The sequence below is a fragment of the Accipiter gentilis genome, chromosome 9 (genome assembly GCF_929443795.1).
Source record: "Accipiter gentilis chromosome 9, bAccGen1.1, whole genome shotgun sequence".
Lineage (NCBI taxonomy): Eukaryota > Metazoa > Chordata > Aves > Accipitriformes > Accipitridae > Astur > Astur gentilis.
Genome location: NC_064888.1, coordinates 23,467,845 through 23,488,729, shown reverse-complemented (window position 1 = coordinate 23,488,729; position 20,885 = coordinate 23,467,845).

Here is a 20,885-nt window from a genome sequence, read left to right as displayed (position 1 = left end):
AAGTGACAACTGTCTTGCAACATGAGATAGACTTGCCATTTATTAAGGAGGGAGAGACCTAAAATGTCTTCTCTGAGCTGTCTTTCCAAAGGAGTGCCCAGAATTATAAAATTGGATGCTGCCTCTGCAGTCACAGTCTCTGGAAACTGTTTATTATTACCTTATAGCTTGGGTTGATGCACGACCCAGACTGGACAGACCAGGGAGTCGTGTTTAATTCAAAATTCCCTTGGGCTAAATTAAGGTGAAATGACACCAAACAGTCAGTTAAAGATTTTATTCATGAGAGAAGCAAACTGAACTGGGGAGGCATGGTAGTAGGTGGCAGGGTTTCTCACAACAGGAATTGGCATAAGACTACTGTTGTAAACTGTGTAACCCAGGGTAACCATATACATCAGTTCAGGGAATGAGGAGATTCCCCCCCCCCCGTTGAGTCACAAGCAGACCCCCTTGCTTCCTAGACTCCACCTCAGAGAAGGGCCTAGGGGTGGCTGGATCCACCTTAGTCTCAGACTTGGTCAATGGTTTATGTCTTGAAATGGATGAGGTGTAGGGATTGTGGAAAAGGAAAGAGAGACGAAGACAGAGGAAAAAGGAAGAGAGAGATTTTACCAGTCCTGGGTCCAGCATTGGTCCAGTCAGCCACTGGGTCCAGTCCCAGTGGGCTTGTGTGCCCGGGGCTTCAGTTTGTGTCCTTTTATCATCCTTGCCCCTCCTTTGGGCGGGCACCTGAACTCGTCAGGCTAATGAGCAGTTTGTGAGCCTTCGGGCTTGGGGGTCATTTGTGGTGTAACTTCTCCTTCCCTGCGGAGTGGCCATTGTTTCATCTTTGTATCAGAACAGGGACCTGAGCACCCTCCAGCACACCCTCTGAGCTGATGGGTTCCTTGCTGTGCAGGGTTTGTCTTTAAGCAGAACTTGCCCCACCACAATGTTTGAGACATTAACTCTTTCAGTCTCTCACAGTTGAAGACCTTCAAGGTAATGCAGTCTTAGCACTAAGATAATGACAGGTACATCTGCTTGGCTTCTGGCAGCTGCAGAGTCTCTTTTTACGTGCAAGGTAAGTGCAGCCTGAGTGTCCTTGGAAGTGTGTATGCTGTACTTCATGCCTAAAAATTGTTGATACACTTCTCCGTATGTACAGCTTGCTCCGTCTGCTCCTGAGCACTAGATGGTGCTGGTTCTTTCCACCTTGTGCTTGGACACTTGCTGTCAGTTATAGTATATTTCTTGAATCACTTGAGGAGTGCGAGTTCATCCTCTAAGAGGAAATTGGTCACTCTTTATTGTTCATTGGTGTCTCCTCAAAAGCAAATCAGCAAGCAAGAGTTCCCTAACGATGTTACTGCCTAGCTTTTGAAGGTAACACTGTGCTCTGTAGACAGAATATAGTATTGCATGCATTTCTGAAGATTTGCCCCGCTATGAGCATCTTTGTCTAAACCCACAAGATATAAGGAATTTAATGCTTTCTGCCGCTGTAACAGGTGCCAAAATCAACAGTCTTTGAAAACATTCAAGTTCAAATCGTTTGCCCATTTGATCTTAAGATGAAAACAAGATTTATTTGTTATGGAAGAGCAAAGCATGTTTTATATAGACATGAACAATAATGACTGTGTGGGGAAGCCACTTGAACCTAGGCCTCCACTATTTTGGGTTAACCTACCAAGCCAGGGGTTACTGGCTATTTTGTGGCATCTCTCTGACTGTTTTTCCCCTCCCCCTTTCTGAGCCTGATTTAAACTTATTTTTCAAAATACATATCTTCAGACTTTTCCAGTTTTAATGAATTGGCATTTGTGTCTTCCATCTTGGTGTGGGGGTGAAGGAGTTTGATCAAATCTCCCATTGCATTGCTCTTTAGGGACCTGTCAGAAAGACCAAAAGATACTAATTTTCTTCCTCAGGGTAACTGCTTTCCTAATTCCACTGAAATTCTTTTGTCCAACTGAAAACATAGTCTTTGTGGCCTGTCCAGACCTTGACAACTTCATTTAGCATCAACAGAAGTATTGATCAGCTGCCAATATTTCTAGGCTTAAATAAATGGATTTGAGTTAATGGAGGCTTTTGTTTCCCTCATGCAGATGTTAGACACTAACAACTCAAATCTTCTGCAAGCAAGGCATCTCTGCTACTGATCTCTTGATCCATACTTTCCCTGAATAATTGACAGTACCATGTCACTGAATGCTTCTGAAAAGAGGATGTGAAAAAAGGGACTGAACTTTGCCCTCTGAATTCATGTAACCTTATTGATTTCAACAGTGTTGTATTCAGTCCAGTGGTGTATCCCTACAACTTGACCAATACATTATTGTCTACTTAAGGTAATGACTCATTCCTGGTGAAGGTCTTCAGACTGCATCCAGACTTCTGCACAGAAAGGTTACTAGGCTCCACTTTGCCCTGAGGGCTATGAGCCTCTCTGATAGTTAAGAATGTTTTGGCTTACCTTATGTTATCAACTTAAAACATCTTGAAGGGCATCAGGAGGCACCTGCAGCCTGTAAATTGCTTTTTACTTTATTTTTTTTCCCTAGTGTATGCAATGCCCAAGGTTTATGTTTGCATTTGGCAAGCAAAGATCCTACTTCATGAAATAAACAAGATCCTGCCTTTGTTTAATTAGAAGTGTTTGATCTACTCAAAGTTATACTGTCTACATCCCTTAGTGCTCTGGGGCCCTGGGCAGTTGAATGTAGGCCTGGAAATGGGCTGTGACAGCATACGTGTTCTGCTATCCTGGAATTTGCATCTCCAGGAGAAGCTCTGCATCTGATCCCTGATCAGTAGCACCTAGCTGTTGTTAATGTATGTGCTGGCTTTCAACAAGAGTGCTGGTTTTTACAGCTTCAATTGCAACAGCATGAGGTCTGCTGGGAAAGGAGCATAAGGCTTAAGGAGTTTCATGAATAGCTTTTTCTGCTGTTGCAGATCATTAAGACACAATCTCTGACTGTTCTTGAGCAACTCTCCTTAAGCCATTGTATTCCTCAAAGTCAAATTGCCTGCATAGCATTTTGTGTAGGCTGCCCTTTGGGTATAGGAAGGTGGCTCTATAAGATGATGGCATGTTGTTGCTGGAATGTACAAGGCATCATTTGATCCCATCAGGTAGGCTTTTCAGTGCAAATTAGGCAAGATTTTGAATTCTTCCTGCTGAGCTGTTCCAGAGTAAGCTCTACGATTGAGTATTCTGCTTTAAGGATAATACATTAAGCCCTAAGGCATGTGTGGTTAGTAGAGATTTTTTTTTAAAGCATTTCTGTGCAAGAACAGCTTTGTTCCATAAAGATATGCTTATCAAACTGTCAACATGATCAGTTATATAGTACGTTCCCTATATTTCTTGCTAATTTGTGAAACATCAAGTTCTCAGTGCTGTCTTGCAGTTTGTGTGCTCTGGTGCTGCTGTTGCAGGTTAAGCTTTTTTCAGCCCCAGAAGCAGCTGTGTTCCCATTTGCAATAAGGATGGGTGAATTCTCCACAAGATTTATGCAATATTTGGGATCCCTGAGGCTAAAAAAAGTACTTTTTCTAAAGTACTTTAGTTTAGTAGGTTAGCATGATGAAGTAAAATAAAATAAGGCACATGATATATGGCAATGTAGTTCATAGCACACAGCAAATTCTATCTGTAGTAAAAATAAGTATTAGAGGTCAACATCAGCATGAAGAAAGAAAGCATCAAGCTAAAAGGAGGTTTACTGCTTATAGGTGCCTGCTCCACAAATGTTTTACCAGCTCAATAGTCTTACTGAGGTGAGTTGATCTCTAAGTCTTGTGGGATTGGGCCCTTTATTTGAAGTTCTTCTGATTTGCCTTATGCAGTTTGGTGGGTTAATTCTTGTCCCTACCTGATCTGATACAGTCATGTTAGATTACAGATAGAATACACTTCAGATTAATTTGCAGGGTTGTATTGGTTGTCTGAGCTGGAGATGCAGTCAGTGTTCCTCACTCTTTTCCTTCAGTGTTCCCAGGGACTGCTTTCCTCTTTATTTTCTGTACTTGAGTTTTTTAAGGGTCAGCTTGTAAGCTGAGTGCAGTTTCTTTAGCTCTGATACTAGAAGTAAATTGCTGAATTTTGGATGGATAGATGATGATTTGTTGTTGAGGTCGTTAATTTTTTTTTTAATACTCTGTGGATCCCGAACCTGTCAGTGCATGCATGTATCTGCTTGCAGAGTTCATGCTTTATAATAGCAAGAATAAAGAAAACATGTTTTTGTTTCTAAGTGTAAAATTTTGTGGACAGGGAGCAGTAACTGAATTTTTTGTGTACCTGCTGTGCTCCTGCTGTTGTTACAGCAGTTCTTTAATGACATCTACAGCATTTAATGACTCGTGGGCTTTGACTTCCTGCCTGCTTTGAGATGCTGTGGATTTGATTTCTGTGGTGTGTGCAGCAGGTGCAGGCTATGCAGAATATAGACACACACACTCTGAAACTGCATCAGTCACATTGTACTTGCTGAAAAGAGGACAAGAAGCAGGACTGGTCTCTAAACTAATGAAGGATGACAGATAAGTGAACGAAACTGGAATATTTGCTCCCCAGACTGTTCCAGAAGGGAATTCTGACACATTTTTTAAAGAAACCCTTATCTAAAGGGTAGAGGGGGAAACTGTCATCCAAAAACACACTATCTACTGACAATTCTGCAGGGCTGTACCACTGATGCTATTGAGGTACCTGTTAGTGCTGGTAGCTTAACTGCTCAGTATAATATGCTGACTTGAAAATACCAGCTGGAAGTCACTCTGGGGAGCATAGGTAAGAAAAATAAAACATATTTCCTTTTCACACAGCCCACACAAAGGTATATGGGGCAACGGAGGCAAAGTTGATAATGTGCTGCACCAGCATCCAAAGGAATTATAATTGGGAAACTGCTGTCTGGGGTGTTTATGAAACTGTGTCTTTGAATGATGCACTGAAGTCAGTTTGAAGTGGTAGCTGGCCCTCTCTCAAACAGCTGTGAGGGTTCACAGGCAAAACCCACTCTGTCTGAAATGCTTTGGGGATAACTAGTGTACTATCCCTGAGAACCAGGTTGCACTGGGCTTTCCGAACCTCATAAGGAGGAGGAAATATGGCAAAGATTTATTGCCTCGGGCATAACACTTAAGATTTCTACTTTAGGTAAGTTGTCATGCTATAAAGTAACAAGAACTTAATGTTACATTGTAAAAGCTTCTTTAGCCTTCATGTGCTACTTTAAGTATTTCCAAAGTACTGATTAGGTATGGGGGGTGGGGATGGGGGGTAAGGCTGGGGTATTGAAGTGACTTATATGTTTCTGTTTAATGATTTTCCAATTCTTATCCTATGCACATGCCTGTCCTTAGCCTTACCCCTGAGTAGGGTCCTAGCAACTTGGTTGCTCACAAAATATATGACTGACTGTGAACTTGCTCATAAGATTCTCTTGTGTTATGCAGGAACACAGACTGTGTCATCACATGGGTCCCTCTTGGGCTTGATGTTTATGAATAAATTTTAAAAGATACAAGTTAGTGCAGGGAAGCAAATTGGTCTGAGATCTGAACTGTTGAAAATGACAGGCTCTGAAGAACAAGTGCAACATGAAAATGGTAAAACATGAAACAAGCAGAACAATCCATTTCCCTGGTATAGCCAAGAGAAATACTGACACTAATCACACAAAAAATGAAATGTGCAATTTTATTACTTCAGAATGTCCCTGTCAAGTAGAGTGGGAAACTAAGGAATTCATTTTGTTTGTTTTAAAATTAATAAATTGCAAGACTATCAGTCATCAGTTCCTGTTGTTCAAAGAAATTTATTAAGCAAGGGATGGATGTGGAATCTTTGGCATGTCTGGAATGTGTGGGATTTTATGTGATACAAGCTATTCTGTCGGATAGGATCCTGTAGATGCTTGGGTATTGGGTTTACATGCTTTTCAGGACACTGGAAGCAATTCTTCCTTCCCAAGATCTTTATGTTAACCAGCATGGCTGTGTTTTACTTTTCTGTTGATAATTTCACCCCCCACACACAGGGAATAGTTTTAACTCCCTGTGCTAGTTACCTAGGTATAGCATCCCTTATGGGCCATGCATAAGTATGTCTAGATGTATCCTCTGTTATGCAGAGGATGCCATACCATTTTTAATTTTACATTGCACTGTATTACTAGATCTGAGCTATGATAGTAAAGAACTCAAGTTCTGTGTTTATATTAGTGACACTAGAAATGACATTGGTTTTATTATTTTAGCAGTCTGTTTCTAAACAAGTGTAAAATACCAGATCTTGAAAAGTGCTCCTTATGACTACAAGCTGAAAAAGCTGTATTTTGCACTAATGTTTTCCATCTTCTTTTCAAGAAGATTTTAAAAGGAGCTTGACATCCTGAGCGCTGAGAACACTTACAGAAGTGTGGCTAATCTGTGTTGAATTTAGTGGCATTACAACAACTTTATTCTCATAAGTTTAATATAAGCTTCACAATGTCTCTGCGGTGCCTATCACAGGGGCCCTGCTCAAGGTACTGTTGTACAAAAACAGTGAAACAGCTGAAATTAGGACTATGTTCTGCTTAGTGTAGCACATTCTGATAAACTTAATCTTCCTAATTTTCTTCAAGCACTCTAATTGAAATGGATCTGATTTCTTCCATTAGGAAGGCAAAGTTCAGGTCACCTGTAATTATAGAACTCTTCCTTTTAACAGACTCTAAATGTTTATTTTCTCTAAGTTTGTGTCTTCTATCTCTGTTCTTGCAGGTGCACAGCCCAGTGCATATGCATTCTTTCAGCTTCTGGCTTTGAATCTCAGCCAGAGGAGAAATATGTATTTAACTGCAGGATTAGGCAGTGTACTGTACATCCATAAACTATTGCTCATCTAATTGAAGTCCACTTAAGATGTTGATATCCATGCCTCCGTGTGGTACCAGAGATGCTATATATAATGCTGAACTCATGAAGCATTGTTGTTAGTTCTAGAGCTTGCTTTTAATCACCAGCTGTCTGACGCCTATGAAAATTTGGGGGAGGGGGCAGGAGGAATTTGAGATAACAAAGAAAAGAGCTATGACATTAAAAGTATACAGTGCTCAAAGGGAGTGTCTGTGAGGCCATGAGAAAAGACTGTTATAACCAACCATATAGTCTTTGCATTGAAGGATAATTGTACAAATTGTGTCGCTTTCCTGGATTTGGAGTTGTGGATTTTAATATGAGGATTTATCAGCACACTGACAGCTGCTAACTTGAGAGATGAAGAGCCTTGTCCACGTTAGGAATGCTGTACTGGTATAATTATGTCAAAAGAAAGCCTGTACTGGCATATTAGTGTAACATGGAGGAAGATTACTTTTCTTAACACAAATATAAGTGTCTACAAAGATTAGCAGCCTTCTAGCTATGCTGCTGTGAGAATCTTCCCACTCCGCAGAGGCCATAAAGGCTCTGCTTTGAGACCATGTGGTTTGTATATGAATCGGAGAGTCAAAATGATGCCTTCTGGGAGGGTTCAGCAGAATATCTTTTCCCAACTAACTTTCCTGTGGTCTGTTTTGAGTGGACAGAACAGGGTTCAGCAACTTATTTCTGTCCCTATGTCCTTATAGGTCTGGAACATGGATCATCAGTGTCATGTGTTGCTGACACTGCAGAGCATGAAAGGACACATACTACTTTTAGTTAGCTCTGTAACCCAAACACCTTACAGCAGAGAATAGTGAAAGTTAGTACAAATGGAAATATTGTGCCTATGATCATGTTTGGTAAGAGAAATATTGCCTCCCTGAAGCTGGTGGAGGTCTGTGGAAGGTGTCATAAATATGGCTGTGGATCTGTAGGGTGACTGTCTTACTGAAGGGAATACATAAAGATTGGGGAGGAGCAGTGAGAGAGAATTCAGTGTCCTCTCCTAGCAGTACTCTGAGGTCACAGCTATTTCCTCTTGGAAAGCACAGTTCTGCCTTCAGCTGTGATGCTAACACCACCACAGGGTTCTGCTTTGGTCTCAGGAACTTTGATGAATGCATGATTAAGCTACACATAAGGAGTTGTTTCTTAATCAGCTCCACAAATGCACCCCAGGCTGTAGGAGTCCAGATATTTCCTATCCATCTCAGACCTTTTTGCCATTATCTTAAGATTCTTCAACTGGTGAAGAGTTGTGTGTCTGTGAGGCAAAGCAGATCCTCCTTTCTCTTCTAGAAGCAATGGTTCTTTGAAGTTAGTAAGTGTAAGAACTTGCATATGTTAATAGTAGGCTGTTGGCTCTCTGTGTACACTGGGATCTGTTAGGAAAGGGTTCTTGTTTTTACAGCAGTTTAAAGATGCTTTCAGATACTTGCAGTAAAACTGTGCTTCTTATAATCTGTGTGCTTAGCTGATCTTCCCCTTTGGGCTCTAAGTCAGTGTGAAGTGTGCAAGAGCAGCTATGGATGCATGGCCACCAATGAGAACTAGTGTGTGGTGCCAGGTAAGTGTTGCTGATATCAGCCAGCGTGCTCACCTGCTGCTGAAAGCAATGAAAGCACAGCAGTAAGAGCTGTCCTAGCACTCTCCTTTAATCAGGGCACACATTGTCTTTCTACCAACAAAAATGGAACAGTAAGGACATCAGCTTTGCCAGGCCCAGGTGCAAAAGATTCACTATAAAGGGAATTTGCCCATGGGTAAGGCTGACTAGTCAGGGATTTTTCATGCTTCCTTGGTACTTCAATGCCAGAACCCTAAGAGCTTGCTAATGTCCCTGAAACAAAGACCTGCGGATTTACGCTCTAGCATGGTGTGGCTAAGGGTATATTGGAGTTTACTTACAAGCTTTCTTCCTTTGTTGATGATTGCACCTAAAATTCTTCTGTTTTGAATTTGCTTAGGAAGCTGTGAGCTTTTCACATACAACAGATGGTCCATCAGAATTCATGGGATTCCTTTTTCATTTCAACAAGTGCTTTAGGTTGCAGAGTCAGTGCAAATTATTGTATGTTCTGAAATATTGTTCCTGACCAAACAGTTAAGTGACTCTTAATCTCGTGTTTTAAAATGCCTTTTTTTTTTTTTTTTTTTTTTTTTTTTTTTTTTTTTAGCTCATAAGCCCTTTCTTAACAGAACTGTGCCATATTATAAGCCTAGCCTAGCCTGGGTAATGGGAACGTGGTGTTATATCACTTGGGAAAAGGCAATGTGCAAGTACAAAATATATCTTTCTATGCAGTACCTACCGCTCATACAGGCTAGTGATTTATCTACATCCAGCTCGTGTTCTTCTGTGCCAATGTCTTCCATGAGGAATAGATGAACTATAAATTGTTCCTTAAACCATGAAGGTCTGATTCTTTTTCTCAGCAGGTTATTTTTCAGAGTCTTACCAGCCCGGAGAACTGGAGTTTGCAAAAACATTTCCTTCACAGTTTATATTAAAGGCATTAGAAGTGTGTATTTGGAGGGTTGGGCTTTTAGGGGCAGGGGATAATGGAGACGGGCTTGCCAGGGGAGGATGGTTTAGACTTCTCTGATCTCACAGGAAAGAAGCCTTGAGGGAGGTAGCATGTCAGTTTATTACTAAATAGTAGCCCAGAAAACTCACTTTCTAGTTTTAGGCTCTTATAAGAGGTGAAGTAGGTCTTTAAGGGAGTTAGAGTATTTAGAGATATACAAACTAAGTCTTGACTGTAATCTGTGCTTCTACCTGTGTTATTACATTGCCAAAATATTCTCTTTTCTTCCTGAGATCCAATGACTATTAGGATTCTGTGGACAGTCACAGGGTGTTCCCACTGGGGCCTGGCAAGCCACTTTTACTTGAGCTTCACCATGTATTTTGGTAATCAAGTAAGGGAATAATCCAGGTTAAATCAAACTTCTCATAAAAAGCAAACTTGCCATTTTAGAAAGCCTCTAACTTCTGAAGGGGAAGTCTGTAGTTTACCAGCTCCTTGACTTCTAGATTTTTGAACAGTATGGGGAAGCTCATAATATAAATAACTTTGGCCAATAAAGGCTTGTTTTGTCTGAACTACAAACTTGAAAATTTTAACATATTCTCCTGGATTTTGAACATGAGTATTAGTAAAAATTGTCAACTTTTCACAAGTGCATCTGCTTTGTACTGGCTAGCTCAGATCCATTCCCTATGAAACACAGTTCACCTGTTTTCATATTAGTGATGCAAGGTGTTGCTAACATTTGTGTTTTTCAGACCAGATTGTGCTTTGGGGGGGGTGTGGGGTGTTGAGGGGGAAAAAACCTCCAAACTTTGTAATCCCTGCCTTGTGTCTAAAAGTATGAAAAGCAACGTTTGCTCTAGAGATGCAACTCTGATACATTTGGGAACCACAAAAACCATTTGCCTCCTAGTAAGGGAATGAAAAATAAATACCTTCAGCCATCAGTGAGCTGTCACATCTGGAATGAATCACTGAAATAGAATACCATATTTCTCTACTCTCTTGCATTTTTTAATCACAGTCACTCCCCACCCCCAAATAAAAGTGGTTGGCTTAACTGAAATCTTTACCTCTGGTTTCCAGATCTTCAGCTTGTTCCTTAAATAGGAAAGTTCATCATTCGCACAACAGTGTTTAGCAGCCAGCTTTCCTTTTCAGTGGCAGCCAATACACTCTTGTATTTCTGAAGAAATGGGAGGGAGTGTAAACTGTAAATCAAGAATTTCAGACTGTGAAGCTGAGAGCTATGGCTGGAGAGAAAATGTGCCAAGTATATTGGTTATTCAGAAGAACTTAGGGCACTCAGTCTGCACCAGTTCATTTCACAGAGACCTGCTAATTACTTGGTGTTTTTGAAAGATCAGGCAATTGCTTAGTACTTGAAATCAAGATTTAGACAATGAACTCTGGGCTCCTGATTTTATAAATCTTAGTCTAAATTTGGTATGTGGAGTTTAAGGAGAAGACACGCATGGTTTTAACCATAGATCTAAAAGGTCAAATTGTTAAGAATTACAGAAATCCCCCTTTGAACAGCTTCTGCTGTACAGAATGAGTTATGTATATTAACAGATAATGAGTCTCAGAAGAATCTTACTGCAGAGTAAGTGGGTTTTGTTGCTGGAAAAGTGCAAGCATAACCAACTTTTATTGTAGGAATAAGCTAATACCTACTTGAAATTTTCAGTGTGTGTAAATATAAATACATTTTATATAATATTAAAAAAAATTATAAACCCTTAATTTTGTTTGATGCAGACAGGTTTGGCTATCTCTGTGATATCGTCTTGTGTTAAGCCTTCATAGCCTTCAGGAGCAGAGTTTGTATCTGTATCAGACAATCAATGTGTTAGGGTCTAGGATGAGAGTTTCTAGGGTTGCCTTTATATTTAGGCAAAAGATCTGAGTGGCAGTTCTGCACTCTTACCTTCATTAGCAGACTTCTGAAACGATCTGCCTGGGCCTGACTACATTCAAAGGGGAAATCATTGAAGAATCTTGAATTTCCCATGGGATGACAGATCTGGCTTCTGCATCTCCCAAACATTGGCCAGCTATGTTAAAATGGCTTCCTGCACCCCCACTCCCTGGGGTCCCTTCCTCCCCTGTAAGGTGTCTGGTTTGTATGGATGTACTCTGCTGGCCTGTTCTCCTGCTAGCTGCTGCTTCTGCTAGCTGCTTCTGTATGTCAGTATCTGGACTGGCAGCACGTTTGACAACAGACACGTATTGGCTTAACTTTTAAGAAGCAAAATGTATGCCCTCTAAAGCTAAATGACAGATGATCTGCAAAGTGCACTGAGGGTATGTACAGCATGTATGTTGTAGCTTATATTGCTTATATGGATTTTTTCAGGTCATAAGGAGGTTTCATGAAAGTGATGGTGATTATAGTGTTTTACTTTACTACAGATTAGGTCTCTGTACTCTGTAATCCCATACATTTAATCAGTGAATTATTCCTACATTCCCACTCCCACTTCTTTGATGGCATTATCAATGAAAAACTCTTTAGCTACAGAGATGATTTCCCCCTCCCCAGGGCTTTGTGTTTCCTGAGTGTATTCCAAAGTCTTTCACTCAAACCTCTGACAAACATATATCAAGGTCACCAATACAGTGAAGATTTTCCTTAAATGAATCATCCATTTTTAATAAACCAGTGCTGAAGAACTACTGTGTTTTGGATAAAATTTATATATTTCCATGAAATTGAAAGCATGGATGGTCCATGCATATGTAAACTTTGGATGGCTTTCTGAAAGCTGTCAATATTGGCTTGTTTTATTGCTGCACTTCACTGTAATGATTATTGCCATCTAGAGCAAAAGTGAGGGAAGGGCTAAGTGCTCTTTAACTCCAGTTTACGTAGTGATACCCTTGAGTAATGTCCCGTTATGTCGGTGTGGTAAGGACATCAGAGGCTCTGCATCCCTCTTGCAATGAATGCATCTGAAGATGATTCTCTTAAATACATGGTGATTGTTATTGCAGTAAATGAATCTCAGCTATTTTCATCTGGGACCATTTAATTCCCTCATGTAATGTAACATAATCAAAAGGGAGGACAAACTTCTTTGTCAGCTTTCCAAGTACTTTGTGAAAATAAAGAGAGCTTAGAATTGTAATGTTTCAGTAATAGAAATGCAAAATATCATGACATGCTTAACTGAAATTGTCAGCTTGATTGTTTAAAAGAAGCATGTGCATAACCCCAGAGCAGCCTCTATCTGTCAATGTGAGGTGATGTATGTAGTAGTCCTAAAACTTCTTAAAATGCTTGAATTTCAGCAACTTCTAGGTAGTCTGAGGGGTTGCTCTGAGCTGTAGCATCTAGTAACAATCTCCATGGAGCTGACTTGGCTGCCAGGCTGGAACAGCTGGAGAGCAGGGTGCTCTCTCCACACATTTTTACCTACCGCTAATCTGAGAGCATCATTAGTAAACACTTTGTGTGAGTTTTCCAGAATGTGGAAATCTTACCCCTGCTAGGGGCTCTCTGGAGTTTGCTTTGTATGAAATGGAGGGGTGTTGCCAGGAGAGTGGCCAGCCACTCAAGCAGGTGGTTTATGTGCCTCTTCTCTGAGATTAAGTCACCCTCTAGCCGAGAAGAAAGAGAAGTATCTGCTGCTTTACAAGGGGAAGGTAGCAATTTGCACAAGAGATGATTTCTGGGTAGTTACCAACTATTGGTGGTGTTTGGCAAGTTTAGAGGCTCAACAAAACAACTGAGATGAGTTGTCATGCCTCTCTCCAAGAGGAACAAGTTGGTATCAGCAAAGCCAGAATACTGATTTCCTTCAGCTCTCTTGCAAGAATATCTTGAGTTTCCTCTAGCATGTTTGATGGTGATGGAAAAGCTTTGCTGCCCTGTCCGTCTTCCATCCTGTGTGGGATTGGGGTTTGGTTTGGTTTTGTGGTAGTGAATGCTCATAATCTGGGATGGCTCAAATGTGCAGTAACAGCTGAATGCTCTTTGTAGCACACTGTCATAGCCCTATTTTTAGATGATGGGAGACCCAGTAGACATCTGTCTTTCATTTTATTCAGTTTCTATCCTGGAAGTCCAGTCTGAAGAATTGGTTTGATCTCAAGAGGCTGGGCTATGTATGGGAGCAGAAGCTGGAGATTCTCATCAGGCCTCAGGTTCAGGCTGTTTCTGGTATTTGAACTATATTTAAAGATATAGCTCCTTGTTACCACGCCCGCTCCCCCACCCCCCAAACTTCTCTTTGTGTATCTCTCTCCCCTTCTACCCGCACTCTAATTTTTGTGCATTGCATACTGCTGTCAGAACATTCTCTTCTGTGGTGCCCAACCTGGAAAAGACTATAATTCAGTCTCTGTCTTCTAATACCTAACTCGACGCTCGATCCGAGCTTTGCAAAGGCACCCCGTTTGCCTGTGAGTCACTGAATAAAACAAAGCTATGTGACTCTGCTGCAATGCTTAGGGCATTGCCGCTTCTGGGCAGCGGGTCTTCAATAAGCGGGGTCCCTGCTGGTTTAAGTTAAGTGCTGTGGGGTCTAGAAAACAAACACTGAACAGAGAACCAGCAAACATCTGTTCTAGGGCTGTTGTTCTTTCCTCATCCCAAAACAAAACTCTTATCTTGTTGTTGTGGCTAGTGATTTAGTTAGGTTAATGCAATTAGAGTAAGTGTTTAAACAAGCCTTCCGAATATTGCTAGAGCAACGCTGACCTTTGCAAGAATGCAAGGTCCCTGTAACTCTCAGTCCTTAGGATCTCTGCAGAGACTACCAGAGATACATGGTGAAGTGTTTACTCTTTTGGGGGGAGTGCATGCGACACGCCCCTGTCCTGTGCTGACATAATTTTGCAAGGGGTGAAGTGGCCTTCCCAGTATCTTTGTATGCACGCTGAAGACTTACGTTTGGTGTCTGATGCCCTCCGGCCATCTGAGAGCAAGCATCTGCCACTTGTGTAAAGCAGCCTCTGGTGGCTCTCGCCCCTTCAAAAGGGTGAGTGTAATTAATAAGCCGGTGAAGTTTAACAGAAGGAGAGAGCCATGAAGCACTGAGGTCTGCCCCAAGGCCGGCTAGAAATATGGGCCACGAAGGCGGAGAGCCCCAGCGCCCCAACCTGCCGTTGCCCCCTGCGTGTAGCCTGTTGGGAGCCCGGGCCTGGCAGCCCCCGCTGCCCAGGAGGCTGGTGGTGGCCCCGCCTGGCAGGGAGCGGGCTCGCCGGGGCTGCGAGGGACGCTGTCGCCTGCCATGGGGCTACGCTGCTGCAAAGGCTGCGGTGAGGAGCCCAGAGGTAACTAACTACCTGCCCCCTCCGACGTGACGGGGAAACCGAGGCAGCGGCCCCTCTCCTTCCCGCGCTGTCTCCCGTCCCGGCGGGGCGGCCGGGCGGTGCCGGCTGGCAGCGCTGGGGGACTGCGGCCTGGGACCCGCCAGCCAGCTGCTACTGCAGCCCGGGCCATGGCAGTGGTCTGAACTGCCGTCTGCTCCAATAGGACGAAGTGGAATGGGAAGCGAAGCCGTTTATTCCGTGTGTTCGGTGTTCAGTCTCTACTCCTTCGGAAGGTGCCGTCGGTTCTTCTGCGGTTATTTTAAAAAAACAAAAGACAAACAAACAAAAAAACCCCGACAACAAAACCTAAAAACTCTATCTGGGTGTGATCTTATGCTTAAAACACAATTAATTGTTTCTTCTTTTTCTCTGCTAACAAGTGAAGTTTGGTGGGAAGGCGGAGTGGTGGTTTCTTATTCAAAAATGTTGTTAGTGTGGCAATAGGATTAGCTGACAGTCGTTCCTCACCTGTTCTATGTCCTGACAGATGTGAATACTTGCCGAAAGATCAAGCTCGCAGGAGTCTAGAATAGGCTGGTACAGGAGGCACAGAGGCGGTGTCTCTGACCCATGTAAAGCTACTGTAATTCTCCTGTCTCCATATTGATTGTTAGTTACTCCCAAAGTGGCTGCTGCATAGGTTCACCTTTTGGGACCTGCTGCTGACATCCTGTTTGCTTTGCTGCAAGTTTGTAGTTTGGATTCAGGAGCTCTAAGAACAGGTGATGTGTGAGCCCAAAGACAAGTGTACCTTTTCTCGGTAGAAATTGATCTCCTTTTAAGAATAATGTTCAAAAATGTTAACATGCTTGGTTGGAGTTTGTAAAATGAACTCTTAAATGTTTTAACTTTTTGACAACTGAAGATAATTTTCTTTCAGTAATCAAAAATCCTCTGAAGTTGGATACCAGAGAAAACAGGAGGGGAAAAAAAAAAAAGTTATTTCTTGTGCAAAACTTCGGGAAGGCAAAGTGCACCCTTATAATTACTACACTGAAAGTATGATTCCAAAAATTGTAGCAACTTAGCACATACATTTTAGTTTTGAGACAAAGGTGAAATAAACACATTTGTGGGAATCTGGTGAATATGAGGCTGCTGTCTGCATCACAGTTGTATCAGGGTAAAGTTTATCAATATACGTAAGCTTTGTGAAGTTAAAGAATGCAGTATAAAAATAAAGCTAAATGAAAAGCATGCTGATCTGAGGTGATATCAATATCAGTTGTATTAGAAAAAGAGATAAACACTGAAATGAATTTTCCCTTTCAGGAGATATGTCAGGAGTAGGGAAGGTCAGGTAATGGTGTATCTAGTATTTCAGTCTGTTATTGAGTTGACTATGCCCATATTCTCAGAGTGGCACCTGATGTCAGTATCTTACTCATCCTTTTAGAGACGGGCTCAGGAAAAACACTTTGAGCAAAATACCCCTGAATTTTGGATTGGAAATACCAGGGTGGTTTTGTTTTGGTTTTTTTTCATTTGCCTCTGTTCTTAATTTGTTGAGGAAGGGAGGCTTAAATTGGGGATTATCAAAAAGCATTTGTCCCAGTTCCTGGCACAAATCCAGTCACCTCATTCACTTCAGTGAAATTGTATTTATCTTCTTTGGGAGAGCTTTGACAAACAGTGGGTGTTTCAGCTAGCATATTGCGTTCAGGCTTGAAAAAACAAAGTATGTTTGTGTCAGGTTTGCACATTTTGGTAAACCTGCCAACACTGGTGAAGCCACACCATTCTCTGAGAATTGGTATGGTTGAGATAGATATCTGTGCTAAGCTGTACTTTGTCTGCGGAACCATGTGGATGCTAAATCTTCCAAAATCTGAGTATGTAATACTAACAAACATTTTGAGGACTTCTTTCAAGGGTATCCCATTAAAGGCCCTGCCATGATTTTTTACTTATTCTGAAAATATATTTCTAAGTCAGTCCTGTGTAATGGTATAAATCTTTCCTCTGGTTGATTCTTTTAACCCATGTAGAAGGTTGAAGTTTGTTTCATAAAGGTCATGTGCCTCCATCCACATGAAACTTAATAAATCTCAAGTTTAATACAACTTTGCTGTTGGTACGAATATGATCAGTGAGGTAAAAAGTCTGTGCCCTGTTTTGCTGGTCAGTCACTGTGGGGGAAGGCCTGAAGTGCCAAGCTGTGATTTGTATTTTTAATTGGGACCAAATTTGGCATTGTATGATGCTGCTGAAACTCATTTGTTCCTTGGTGCTTGGTGTAGGCCCCTTTAAAGCAGTAAGTTTATTTTCCAGTGCTTTTCAAATACTCCTAGATTTTTAAAATATGTAGACAAGTCACTGATTGGGGTTGCTAATGCTGCTTTCGCACCATTTTTTTTCTATGGCCTTACTGGAAGTGTTTTCACTCATTTGCTCCTGTGGCATGATTTCAGAAAAGTCTTTGTACGTAGTTTTAGAGAATGGTTTAGGCTACTGTTGCATGGCTTTAGAGAATGGTTTAGGCTATTGTTGCGCTGGACTTCTGCCCATGAGCTTCAACTAGTCCTGCTCTGCTGTGAGAATACTTTTGGCAGATGTGGGAGGAGAGGTGTGGCTGGGGACCAAGATACTGATAAAAATATGTTTTGGGTTATTGCATTTGCCCTGTTAGCTTTTTTTAGTCTTGATAGGCTTTTAGCACATCAGGCACAGATAGGACCAACTGATAAGTAGATTCTGATTTCTTAGAAGAACTGGCAGGCTGAAGTGTTAGTCTTTGTGAACACAGCTGGTTATCTGCAGCTATCAGGGACAAGCTTAATAAAGGAGTGGGAGTTTAGAGATATTTGCCTCTTTTTTAAGGCCAGAATGGAGTTGGAGTGTTGTCACCCCCACCCACCCACCTTCTTTTGTCTCTGTAGTAGAATTATCCTACTGGCTAGAAAGTACCAGATTCCTGGGCAGGAATGCTGAATTGTCCCTTTACCCTCTCCTTTAGATTCAGTGATCTACTGCGTGCTGAGATTAGAAGGTGGGAGAAGAACATGATTGTAGTTAGGAATTGGAATGGAACTAGAAATAAAGTCCTCCTTCCACCTCACCCAGTAGTACTCTCAACTCCTACTAGCCTGGACCTGACTGGAACATGAAGCTGGTGGGACAGTCTTTTCCATGTGCTATGGTTGATTATCTACACTTTCCTATTTCCTGAGCTTGCTTGTTTCAGAGTGATTGTATTTCTTTTCTTGGTATTTCTTACACTGGCAGTTGTTCCCAATCAGATGATCCAAAAAAATCTTGCACTGTAGTGTTGTAAAGATCCCTGGCAACTTTCTAGTGATGTAATGTAATCAAGATTTTACGTAAATACTTCCTTTACTTTCTTTAGACTGGTCATAAATTTGGGCTGCTCAATTTAGCTCTCCTAGGGAGACCCACATTGTGTTTGCTGTGGTAAAAAGTGACTTCAACACCAGTAGATTCCAAATTGGGGCAAACTTGAAGGATGGAAGAGAGCTCAAGTTTTCAACCAAACAATATTTGCCCTTTTAATCTGATTTGATGCCAGCTGCCAAGGCATGTTTTCTGTTATGATTTTGTGCTTAAGAAGGTGCAAGTTGTGTAGGGCTTGTAAGACAGGGAACACTGGGAGAAAGGGGTTTATCTGAGACACAAAAGCTACTGGATTTTTTGATGATGGTTGTTCTTTGTGTAAAAGGCATAGAAAAGGAAGTCTTGAAAGTCATTTGCATCTGTTGGATGATCTTAATATATTCTACTGTAGGAACAGAAAGGGTAAGGCTTTAGGAGAAGACCATACTTCAGAAGTCTATTGTTTATAATGCATATAAAACTTACTCAATATCTTTGAGTCTGTGATATTGGAACACTTTAGAAATGTCATCTTAGGGTTCATGATACTACCTCAGAGTTAAGGAACTAATTTTCCTGTTTTAAAAAAAAAAATAAATATTAAATTGCTGCTTCTATCGACTTACTTTTCTGGATTCTTTTTCAGCCCCCATAGTAACTGCAAGGATACCTTCTAACAGAAGACCAGCATGAGTTCTCACTACGACTATTGAGTAGGTTTTGACCATAATCTAGTACACTTGGTTCTTCCATGGACAGTTTGCTAAGCTGTGCAGTCATGTGAAGCACACAGTAGCACAGTTGCGGTATTTTAGAGTTATACAGTTCCCAGATGAGAAAGTATGTGTATGAATAAACTTGTGTTCTTATTATTTTGCGTGCTTTCCTTCCTATGAGAAACAGTTCTTTCCTTTGTGTGGTGGGACCTAAGCACTGTGAGAACAGCCTGTGTTGGGTGGGAAGGTATATAAAGTTAGTATGTGAACTCATTCCTCATTTCAACAAGGTGATCAGTTTACATGATAACCATAGTAGCAAAAAGGACTTGGGAGTCTGCTGAGCATTCTGTATCCTTTTTGAAAACCCAGGATGTAACAAAGGAGATAAAGGAGGAATTCACAATCTTTTTCAAAACGTAGGAAAAAATGAATTGGATTCTCTCAGTGAGTATGGAGGAGGATGTCACCTGCATGGGTCTCCTGCTGGTGTTCCCTGGTGTGCACCCAAATGTGCTTCCTCTTCCTTTTTTCCATGTACCTATAGCTAACAAGGGTGACGTTTGGAGGGTACGTCTTGGGGTGTGTGGGAGACTTCTTTGGTTATTTTTCTGAAATTCAAAAATTAACTAGAAATTTGAGAAGTTGAGAGATTTGTTTTAAGAAGAAAGATTATCCTGAAGTAATCTGGTCAATTATTACTCATCTAGAACGTTTTTCTGTGAGTGGTTCTGTTACTGAAAGCAAACACTAACCTTTGACCTAACACAGCAGAGCTAGTAGTTAGTACTGTTAACCTTTACAGTCTGTACTACTTATGCTCCAAAGAGGCAAGAAATCTACTGATAGCATTTCAAAGGCTTCATCATATGTTTGGTCTCTTGTCTGATTCACAGTCTGGTTTTTTGACTGATCATGGAAGATATTGCCTGATTGCTAAGCAGAACTAGTTACAATTCTTTTGCTGAAGCACTTCATTAAATGACTTTTTAATCAAAAGTTTTATTTCTACAGTTTTTGATTTCTGTAACTTGGAAACATAAGTTTCAATTAAAAAAAAGAGAGGTTTATTTCTTCCCATAAAATTAATACTTTGCACCCAAAAGTGCTGACTACTTTTGGTTGTCACCTTTACCCAGGGAAGTAAATATTGCTTTGTGTGATGTTGGACCCCGTCCTCCAAGAACGAGCACATGGCGTATTAACTGGAGTGGGATACAACCTGGCAGGACAGGAAACAGCAGCCTCATTTCGGGTTTTGGCCCCATGACATTCAGCAAAACAGTGGATCAATGCCTGTATATAAAACCAGGAAACTATGGAATACAGCTCTGTGGAGAGTAGCTGCACAGAGGCTTTTAATGTATAACTGCTACATCAGCTGAGAAGCTTAAGCAGTTCTTTCCTTAGCAAACAGCATCAGTGCCCCTTCAATGAACTGCCTTTTATAGGTTAAACTGCCTGCTGTGTTTAATCTGTACACAACTGAAGCTAACACCTGAAGATTTGATAACATCTGCTGTATACACAACCTCTGGCTTGTATTTACTGTCAACAGAGTCTTGTTACTTGTTGATCTAATTTCAGGCTCTCATAGTGAGAAAGCTAGTAAAGGCAGCATGGACCCCTGCAGTGACATTGCTTCTGCTCTCTGTTACCACATCACTCACTTGTAACTGGAAAGCTTCCTAAACTGAATGAAATGGGATGTGTGCTCCCTTCTCCAAATTGTTTTATGTACTGTATTCTCTTTTTTCCTAATTATGGTGTCAATCTAAGCCCTTATACATAAGGGCTTTCAGCCTGTTATCCTACCGTGGGTAGAACTTTTGTTCATTTTTCTTGGGACTCGGTGAGGTGTACAAACGAACTGTCATTTAATTAAATGTTGTATAATTATATGTGCTGTGGGAAGGGCTTCTTGAAGCTAACATTGCCAATTCTTTTCCAAGGGGTTAATTTTATGAAAATACTGACTTAAAAAATAAAAAGACATTATAGAGGTCTGTACCTAGAGAATACTTAGGTACTCTCCATCCATGACCAAGGATTCATCTAGCTTTTATCTAGAGTA